The sequence below is a fragment of the Chiloscyllium punctatum genome, chromosome 48 (genome assembly GCF_047496795.1).
Source record: "Chiloscyllium punctatum isolate Juve2018m chromosome 48, sChiPun1.3, whole genome shotgun sequence".
Classification (NCBI taxonomy): Eukaryota; Metazoa; Chordata; class Chondrichthyes; order Orectolobiformes; family Hemiscylliidae; genus Chiloscyllium; species Chiloscyllium punctatum.
Genome location: NC_092786.1, coordinates 48,836,368 through 48,846,772, shown reverse-complemented (window position 1 = coordinate 48,846,772; position 10,405 = coordinate 48,836,368). Strand labels below are relative to the sequence as shown.

The window sequence follows — 10,405 nt, the reverse complement described above, 5'->3', positions numbered from 1 at the left end:
ATATTAGTATATAGTATGCACTGGCAGATCGACTGTGCTGCAGTTCCTGATGAGTAGAAATGGATATTATCCACTTGGACTTCCAGAAGGCCTTTGATAAGGTGCTGCACAAGAGGTAACTGAGTTAGATAAAAGTTCATGGTGTTAGAGGCAAGGTACTAGTGTGGATAGAAGCTTGGCTGTCTGGCAGAAGGCAGAGAGTGGGGATAAACAGATCCTTCTCAGGATGGCAGCGATGACTAGTGGTGTTCTGCAAGGGTCAGTGTTGGGACAATTTTTCACTTTATACATTAATGATCTCGATGAGGAAACGTAGGGTATTTTGGCTAAGTTTGCAGATGCTACAAAGATAAATGAAGGGACAGGCAGTATTGAGGAGACGGGAGCCTGCAGAAGGATTTAGACCAGGTTAGGAGAGTGGGCAAAGAAGTGGCAGATGGAATACAACATAGGAAAATGTGAGGTTATGCACTTTGGTAGGAAGAATAGAGGCATAGATTATTTTCTAAATGGGGAGAAAATTCAGAAATTTGAAGTGAAATAGGACTTGGGAGTCCTAATCCAGGATTCTCTGAAGGTTAACTTACAGGTTATGTCAGTAGTTAGGAAGGCAAATACAATGTTGGCATTTATTTCGAGAGGACTAGAATAAAAAAGCAGGGATGTACTTCTGAAGATTTATAAGGGCCTGGTCAGACCACATTTAGAATATTGTGAGCAATTCTGGGATCCATACCTCAGGAAGAATGAACTGGTCCTAGAGCAGGTCCAGAAGAAGTTCACAAGAATGATCCCAGAAATAAAAGGTTTAACATATGAGGAACATTTGAGGACTCTGGGCCTATACTCGATGGAGTTTAGAAGGATGAGGGGATCTAATTAAAACTTACAGAATACTGAAATACATGAATGGAGTGGACATTGGGAAGATGTCTCCATTAGCAAAAGAGATTAGGACTAGAGGCACAGCCTTAGAGTAAAGGGCAGACCCTTCAGAATGGAGATGAGGAGAAACTTCTTCAGCCAGAGAATGGTAAGTGTATGGAATTCATTGCCACAGAAGGCTGTGGAGGTCAGGTCATTGTGTACATTTAAAACAGAGATAGATAGATGATTGTTAAGGGATCAAAGGTTATGGGGAGAAGGCAGGAGAATGGGGTTGAAAAACATATCAGCCATAAATGAATGACACAGCAGACTCGATGGGCTGAATGGCCTAACTTCTGCTCCTATGTCTTATGCTCTTAAGCGTACACTACAGTGTTTGGTTGAAGTCTGAAAGGTGCATTAGTTTCAGGTTTACTCAAGATTGTTTACACACTATATGAATACTGGAGGTGGGTGAAATAAAGAAGTGAACAGGAATGGTCAGTAAATTAATACAGAATAACAACAAGGATTAAAACAAACATGAGCTGAAAAATGTGTTGCTGGAAAAGCAGGTCAGGCAGCATCCAAGGAGCAGGAGGATAGACGTTTCGGGCATAAACCCTTCTTCAGGAATGAGGAGGGTGTGCCAAGCAGGCTAAGATAAAAGGTAGGGAGGAGGGACTTGGGGGAGGGGCGTTGGGAATGCGATAGGTGGAAGGAGGTTAAGGTGAGGGTGATAGGCCGGAGACGGGATGGGGACGGAGAGGTTGGGAAGAAGATTGCAGGTTAGGAAGGTGGTGCTGATTCCGAGGGTTGGGACTGAAATAAGGTGGGGGGAGGGGAAATGAGGAAGCTGGAGAAATCTGCATTCATCCCTTGTGGTGGGAGGGTTCCTAGGCGGAAGATGAGGCGCTCTTCTTTCAGGCGTCGTGTTGCCATGGTCTGGTGATGGAGGAGGCCAAGGACCTGCATGTCCTTGGCGGAGTGATTAGATTAGATTACATTACATTTTGGAAACAGGCCCTTCAGCCCAACAAGTCCACACCGACCCGCCGAAGCACAACCCACCCATACCCCTACATTTACCCCTTACCTAACACTATGGGCAATTTAGCATGGCCAATTCACCTGACCTGCACATCTTTGGACTATGGGAGGAAACCGGAGCACCCGGAGGAAACCCACGCAGACACGGGGAGAACGTGCAAACTCCACAGTCAGTCGCCTGAGGCGGGAATTGAACCCGGATCTCCGGCACTGTGAGGCAGCAGTGCTAACCACTGTGCCACCCAAAAGGAATTAGCGACGTTTAAGAGTCTCGACACTGTGAGCAGGATTCAAACCTGCGCAGGGAGCCCCCATTGGATTTGCAAATCCAACGCCTTAACCTCTCAGCCATCACAGCAGCAGAGTGGGAGGGGGAGTTAAAGTGTTCCGCCACGGGGCGGTTGGGTTGGTTGGTGCGGGTGTCCTAGAGGTGTTCCCTGGGACACCCGCAAGTAGGCAGCCTGTCTCCCCAATGTAGAGAAGACCACATCAGGTGCAGCGAATGCAATAAATGATGTGTGGAAGTGCAGGTGAAATTGTGACGGATATGGAAGGATCCTCTGGGGCCTTGGAGGGAAGTGAGGGAGGAGGTGTGGGCACAAGTTTTGCATTTCTTGCGGTTGCAGGGGAAGGTGCCAGGAGTGAGGTTGGGTTGGTGGGGGGTGTGGACCTGACGAGGGAGTCGCGGAGGGAGTGGTCTTTCCGGACCACTGATAGGGGAGGGAAGGGAAATATATCCTTGGTGGTGGGGTTTGTTTGGAGGTGGCAGAAATGACGAAGGATGATACGATGTACCTGGATGTTGGTGGGGTAGTAGGTGAGACGATTCTCCTGCTCCTTGGATGCTGCCTGACCTGGTGCCCTTTTCCAGCAACACATTTTTCAGCTCTGATCTCCAGCATCTGCTGTCCTCACTTTCTCCTAGTTAAAACAAACATGCCTCTTTGTTATTTTGCTGTGATAAAAAAAAATTGGTGATGCACCACTTTGGCAACTTTCATTTTGGTGAGACGAATGAAGTTCTCACTGTCATCTCCATCTGGTCCATTTCCGACTCCTTCTCCTCTCTTCTCTTCCTCAACATCTGTTTTCATATCCTCTGCAAACCCACTGACCCCACTTGACTACACATCCTCACATCTTGCTTCCTGTAAAGATTCTTCCATTCTGCCAGCTCTTCCATTTCCGTCACAGCTGTTCTGATGATGCCATTTCGACAAGGTGGCCTCTATAAAGTCCATCCTCTTCCTCAACTGAGGATTCCCTATCACCCTAGTTAATGGGGCCCTCAGCTGGATCTGATGCATCGCCCACACTTCAGCCCTCACCCCCTCTCTTCCCTCCCACAACAGCAATAGGGTTCCCCTTGTCCTCATCTACCATCCCACCAGCATCCATATCCAGAGGATCATTTGCCACCATTTCTGCCACCAACAGCCATTTACTTCCTCCCTCATCAGTATCCAAGGACCCAAATGCATCTTCCACGTGAAGCAGCACTCCACCTTCACTGATTCTCCTGTCACAATGTGGTCTCCTGTACATTGTGGAAACAAAGCATAGACTACGTTACTGCTTCGCAGAACACCTATGTTTGTCCACAAAAAGGACCCTGAGCTTCCAGTGCCTGCCATTTCAACACCCCACCCTGTTCCCTGGCCAACATCTCTGTTTCAGGCTTGCTGAAGTGCTCCAGTGACGCTCAGTGCAAGCTGGAAGAACAGCACCTCATTTTCTGCTTGGGAGCGCTACAGCCTTCTGACATGGATATCGAGTTCAACAATTGACGTCTTGAGGCACCTTCTTCTATGTCCTTATCCCAACCCTCACACACCAGGTCTTGTTATCACATGTGGTCAAGATTAGAGTGGTGCTGGAAAAGCATAGTAGGTCAGGCAGCATCCGAGGAGCAGGAAAATCAACGTTTCAGGCAAAAGCCCTTCACTGGGATCTGTCAGATCCAGCTGGGAGCCCCATTCCTGATGAAGGGCATTTGCCTGAAACATCGAATCCAGCACCACTCTAACCTCCAGCATCTGCAGTACTCACCTCTGCCTTGTTATCTGCTATTACACACAACCCATTGTTTACCACTAATTGTCCCCACTAGAAGTTATTCATTCTCCCAGGCTGATTGTTATCCACTCCTTTCTCTGTCCAACTGTTCTCTCTCTTTGGATACTATCTCCACCTATCGCTTACTCCTGAATCTCTCCCACCACCATATCTTTCCTAGTTACCATCAGTTCTGAGAACCTAAAACTCAACTCTAAATTCTCTTTACAGATGCTGTCAGACCAGCTGAGCTTTTACAGTAATTTTTGTTTTTGTTGCTAATGAATGTCCTGTTACAGTCAAGTATGAGACAGCTGAAATTCCTGTTCCCTTTCCATTATGTCTGTAATCAGTCCATTTTTATAAAGGAAGCCTTGTGTGTTTCTTAATCCCTCAGTGTGCGGTCAGTTTGATTTACCTGCAGCAAAATTTTCATGCATATAAATGGAGAGGGTTATGTATTGACATGTCCCTCCCGAGAATCTAATGCAGAGCTGTTCACTCATCACTCACACACAGAGTTGAAGAAATGTTGATATTGCACTTTTATAAGCTACGAACAAAAGGATAATTTGTTAAACATACGATTGGTTCATCTCAATTCAAGCCTGGTGAAGAGTAGGTGTTTTTCCACTCATAAAGAATAGTTTGGTGGATTCAATAACCAAATTTATGCGACCACATCATTGCAAGATTCCCTCAAAGGGGTGGATTTTTCAACAGGGTCACTTAGTTAGTTAGATTTACCACCAGATCAGTCTTCTATGCTGGTGAACTTGAAAAGCAATAGTGTCGCAAGCTCCGGTCTTAAGATATAAATGTTGCTTGCTTTGCTGCTGCAACGTTTTCATGCTGTGTTGTTTGCAGACTGGCTGGTTTCTCCCTGTTTCCTGGAGTAATAAAGTTCATTATCTGTCATCCTTATTGGTTATAATTCCTACGGCAGGTAGAAAATTAAATTGTAAAGATGACATAAATAGCTTGCAAAGGGATATAGCTAAATGAGTGGGCAAAAAAAAGGTAAATGGAGTATAAATGCTGAAAATATGATTGTGTCTACTTTGTCAGGAAGAAAAGTACTATGTCATTTAAATGGATAAAGATTGCACTCAGAGGTACAGAGGCACCCCAGATACACTGTAAATGAATCAAAAGGTTAGTACACAGATAGAAGAAGACAAATAGAATGTTGCCAGTTATTACAAAGGGAATGGAATACAAACATAGGGACCTTTTGATATAGTTGGACAGAATATTGACAGAGGTATTTCTGAGTAGTGAGTATAGTTTTTTTCTCCTTATTTAAGAAAAGATCTATAGGACAACCTTGATTGTCCGAACAAGACGGGCGGGAGGTATCTTGTTCAGATAATTGATCGTTCGGATAATTGATCTGATCGTAAACAAGCAGTAATTTATAACTGCCGCTTATTCAACAATGCATGCCATAATGCCATTTATCTGATAACTGAATGCCTGAGTTGCCTAATACCGTTTTTACAGGACCTTGAGATCTTGTTTGAACAATCCAAAATTTGGATAATTGACGCTCAGATAATCGAGGTTGCCCTGTAGATGCATTGATAGCAATTTGGAGAAGATTCCCTCAAAGAGATGGGGCTCCTCTCTTATGAGGCACGTTTGATCAGACTGAACTAATTTCAATGGAGTTTAGAAATGTGAGACATAATCTCGTTGCAATATTTAAGATTCTGAACAGACTTCACAGGGTGGATGCTAAAAGATTGTTTCCCCTTTCGGGAGAGACTAGAACTAGGGGACACAGCTTAAAAATAAGGAGTCTCTTATTTAAGGTGGGAGATAAGGTAGTTTTTTTTTCTCTCTTAGAGGGTCACAAGCCCTTGGAACTCTCTTCTCCAAAGAGAAGTAGATGTGGGTTCATTGACGATTTTTAGGGCAGACATCATTGGATACTTTCCCAATGGGGGAGTCAATGGCTGTCAAGGACAGGTAGGAAAGTAGAGTTGAGGCCACAATCAGATCATCCAAGATAGATTTGGATGGAGAAGCAGGCTAGTGGCTGAGTCACATACTCATGTTGCTAATTTGTGTGCACACATGTATTGGCCTCAATAATAGTACGTGGACCTATAAAGCCAACATGAAATGCCATGGAATTCATTGCCACAGAAGGCTGTGGAGGCCAGGTCATTGAGTGTAGTTAAGACTAAGATAGATAGGTTCTTGAATATCAAGGGGATCAACAGTTATGGGGAGAAAGCAGGAGAATGGGGTTGAGAAACTTTACAGCCATGATTGAATGGGGGAGAGGACTCGAAGGGCTGAATGGCGTAATTTCTGCTCCTCTACCTTATGACTTTCATGATAAGTCCTCAGACCTACGTCAGCTTCTTTAGTCAACACAATGAATGTTGTGTGTAGTAGGTTGTCAGAAATAGAATGTCACCATCTAAATAACAATGATAATAAAACCATAATAACTTTCAACAAAGGCGGTGAATGTATATTTGAAAATGACACCATGTTTGGGAAAAAGCAGGCTCGAGCACTAAAAGGTAAGAGAAAAATGCAAAAATCTCAAGATTTTAGCCTATTCTGACGAAAGTGTGGGGGGGGGGGGGTGCACCATTTTAATAAGTTAATCTTGACACTGGGACATATGACTCAGGATTTTGAAAATAGAACAGTCCTGAACCAAATCGAAATAAAAATGAAAAGCTTCGACCGCGGCAGGACTCGAACCTGCAATCTTCTGATCCGAAGTCAGACGCCTTATCCATTAGGCCACGCGGCCGACAAATAGGTCAGTGGCAGTAGCTTAGAAAAGCATTCAGACAAGTGATTCACACACCCTACTCTGTACTGGAGTCTCTCTTTACATTCATTGAGGCATGATTTGACATTTGGGTTCTCACTGGAATGTTGCCAATTAACAACAGTTACTATATTTATAATTATTTAATTTGCTGGGATGAAAACAGGGCCCCACACCGCCGCTTGCAGGAACCCGACTTCAGTACACAAAGCTCATCACGGGGAACCATTCCTCCACGTGTAGCGTCCCCTCGAGGAACCTATCCTCAGTACAAGAGTCGCTTGGGGAGCCAGTCCTCCACGCGCAGTACCACCTGGCGGAAGCCACCCTCAGTGCTCGACTTGCAGTCCCTTTTAGGGGCCATTCCTCCACGCGCAGCGCCACCTGAGGTATGTTCGTTCCACTGCAAACGATCTGCATCGAAGAGAGTGGCAGTGACAGTGTGCACCGCAATCTGCAAAGTTCAGTGCAGAAATTCGCCAAGGCACTTTCAACAGCACCCTCCAAGCCTTCGGCCATATAAAAGCCAAAGGAATACCCCTACCTGCAAAATCTAATCACTGTCACTGGGTAAAGATCATGGAACACCCTCCTTTCCACAACTATGGCTGTACCTACACAAGGTGGACATGGTCTTGCCAGTGACAATTCGTGAACAGAGTTTTCATTAAAGAAAGGAACCTAACGGCAGAGAACACTTCCTATAACCTGATTCCAGATTCATTTTGCTGCCTGAAATGCCGGTTGACCAAACAGACCAGGAAGTCTGCTAATTCAATCTCAGATCTGTGTTGGGGGAAACTGTTCTAAGCCAATGGTGGTATGGTGCACTGATTGAGTCTGAGTGCTGTTGAATTAGAGAGGCAACAATCAGCTGGGGTTCCTGGTCCTGTTGCCATCCTGAATCCCATTGCAAAATGTACATGTAGATATGAATTGATTTGATTCATTATTGTCACAGACACCTAGATACAGTGAAAAGTTTTGCTGTACAGGCAGATCATATGTACATAAGTGCATTAGGGTAATAGAACAGAGCGAGGAATACAATGTTAAGGCTGCAGAGAAGGTGCACAAAGAGTGAGGTCAGTATTAAGTGTGAAATTTGAGATGTTCATTCAGATATGAAGAGATACTGTGATCTGGTGTGATAAATAAAAATATCACTGATAAAATATAACTGGCCTGAAATATCTTAGCTGTGGTCCTGAAGACGTCCCCTCTGCAAACTGTGACAGTACAACTAAGACATCAACTTCGACTGACAAAGTGGAAGAGTGCGTGGGTATGTCTTATGCATAAAAAATAGGGCAAATCTAGCACAAAGTTCTATCAGCTTTCTCTAAGTCTTTAGGTAGGTGGATATAACAAGGGACACATACTCATCAATAACATGTTCAATAATACTCAGTTTGGATTTTGTCAGAACCTCACTGATGAATACCCCATCACAGTATTGTCACAGATGTGAAAGAAATGAATGGAGGCCAGAGGAGAGGTAAGAGTAGCTGCCCTTGACATAAATACAACAACATATTCAGTGGAGCATCAAGCAAGTTAGCAAAAATGAAGTATGGGTGCAATGGTTATGGATGGGGTAGGGGAGAGGTTGGAGGAGGTGTTTTTGCGATGGACAGGGAAAACTTTCTTGGGCAGAAGTGTTAACTGACAAAGGAAGATGGTTGTAGTTGACAGAAGTCCAGTATTTCACTGCTTCAGTTCTTCCTTCCTCAATCCATCCCATCCAGGTATTTTAACAATAATATTCTTTCTTTGTTTCTTTTGTAATGTTGACAAAGCAGCAGTCATTGATAATTCCAGTGTTCCAGCCAATTTTCTGTAATGAATCAGCATGTACAAGCCTACAACAGCTTCTTGGAGATCAGTGACTACAGAGGCTGAACTGGACTAGACTTATCAACGTTGCAGCTACAAGAGTAGAGAAAAGACTGGATATCTCTGCTGTATTGAACTTTCTAACCCCTAGTGACTCCCCACTACTTACAAACTGCAAGTCACGACTGTGGTGCTACTCACTCGTCATTTGAGTAGGCGCAGCCACTGCAACACTGTCTAAATTTAAAACATCCTGTGCATAACAGCCCACTTGATCATTGTCCTGGTTACTGGATTCACTTTCTAATACCTCTGATGCTTGGTATATGACCCACACTGTTGCAGTTCATTAGGGCTAGTTCAGCAATATCTCCCATCATCAAATGACTCAATATCCTTGAATTCTCTACAGCAAATTGAAATTTACATGGATGATGGGAAACCAACAAAGCATGGAATAGTTAAATCATGATTAATAGTTTCAGGGGCAGATAAATTGGGATATGGACAAAGGTTAGTGACATTGCAAAGGCAAAGGTAAGCAGACTTTGCATTATTTTTTGGAAGCATATGTTTTTGGAACATATCAGTTAAGATTCAAATAGAGATGGAAAAGTCACAAACAGCTTGATTCAACCTGTCTCAATGACCGAGGAGGATGGTGGTGGGGAGGTCTGAATGAGAGGTGGTTAATGCTGTTTCACCAAATCCCGTAAAGTCCTATTCGGCCTGCTTTAACTGCCCTTATAAAGTGTCACCTTATCATAAGCTGTGTCAGCAATCCACCATGAACAGGTTGTGAGTCCATCTGCACCCCCTCCCCAGACCCCTAGCATAGCTGCATAAAATAATGAGGGAAAGGATTGGGTAAGGGAAGCAGGCTGCTGGGCCTCTTTTTAGTTTCCATCTCTCTGCACTTTGGTCCCAGTGAGTCCCCAGCATCTTGCCATTTGATTTGAAAGATTTTACTTCTTTGAATAAAATAAATACTTTGCATTTGTATTGAACCTTTTCATAACCCGAAGATGTCACAAGGCACTTCAAAGACAGTGATTACTAGTGTAAGGTAGAAAATGAGTTTATGCTTCTTCACCAGGTGGCAATAAAGTATGGAATAAAATCAGTGAGCCAGTGACATTACCCCCCACCCCCCAACCTTTACCTTCAAATAAACAAAAGCATGGTAAAGAGACAAACTCAGTTAACACTGAAAACAAAACTATGCTGGAGGTCACAGCAGGTCAGGCAGCATTTATGGAGAGAAAGCAAGCTAATGTTTCAAGTCCCTAGATGACCCTAATAATCTAGACCCAAAACATTAGCTTGTTCTCTCTCCATGGATGCGGCCTGACCCACTGATAGAGCCATAGAGATGTGCAGCACGGAAACAGACCCTTCAGTCCAACTTGTCCGTGCTGACCAGGTATCCAAAATTAATCTAGTCACATAGATTAATTGCTTCCTATTCATATATCCATCCAGATGCATTTTAAATGTTGTATTTGTACCAGGCTCCACCCCTTCCCGTGGCAGCTCATTACATACATGCACCACCCTCTCTGTGAAAAAGTTGCCCCTTAGGTCCCTTTTAAATTTGCCAGCATTTTTTTGATTTCCATCAATTTTTTTGGGTTTTCAGTACAGATTCCAGTATCTGCAGCAATTTGCTCCAAAACTCAGTTAACAGTTTAGCGATTCATCAAGTTCATTCTATATCTGAAATATTAATCTATTTTTAAGTTAAAAATCACAAAACACTAGGCCAAAACACCGTCCAACAGGTTTATTTGGAAGTACTAG

General features: G+C 43.8%; 2 non-coding genes across 2 annotated transcripts; both read right to left on the bottom strand.

Moving 5' to 3' along the window:
• Positions 1-2,192: 2,192 nt before the first annotated feature.
• trnaa-ugc (transfer RNA alanine (anticodon UGC)) lies at positions 2,193-2,275 on the bottom strand. The gene has a single exon. It is a non-coding gene; the product is annotated as a tRNA-Ala (tRNA).
• Positions 2,276-6,675: 4,400 nt separating this feature from the next.
• Positions 6,676-6,748, bottom strand: trnar-ucg (transfer RNA arginine (anticodon UCG)). Its single transcript has one exon. It is a non-coding gene; the product is annotated as a tRNA-Arg (tRNA).
• Positions 6,749-10,405: the final 3,657 nt, after the last annotated feature.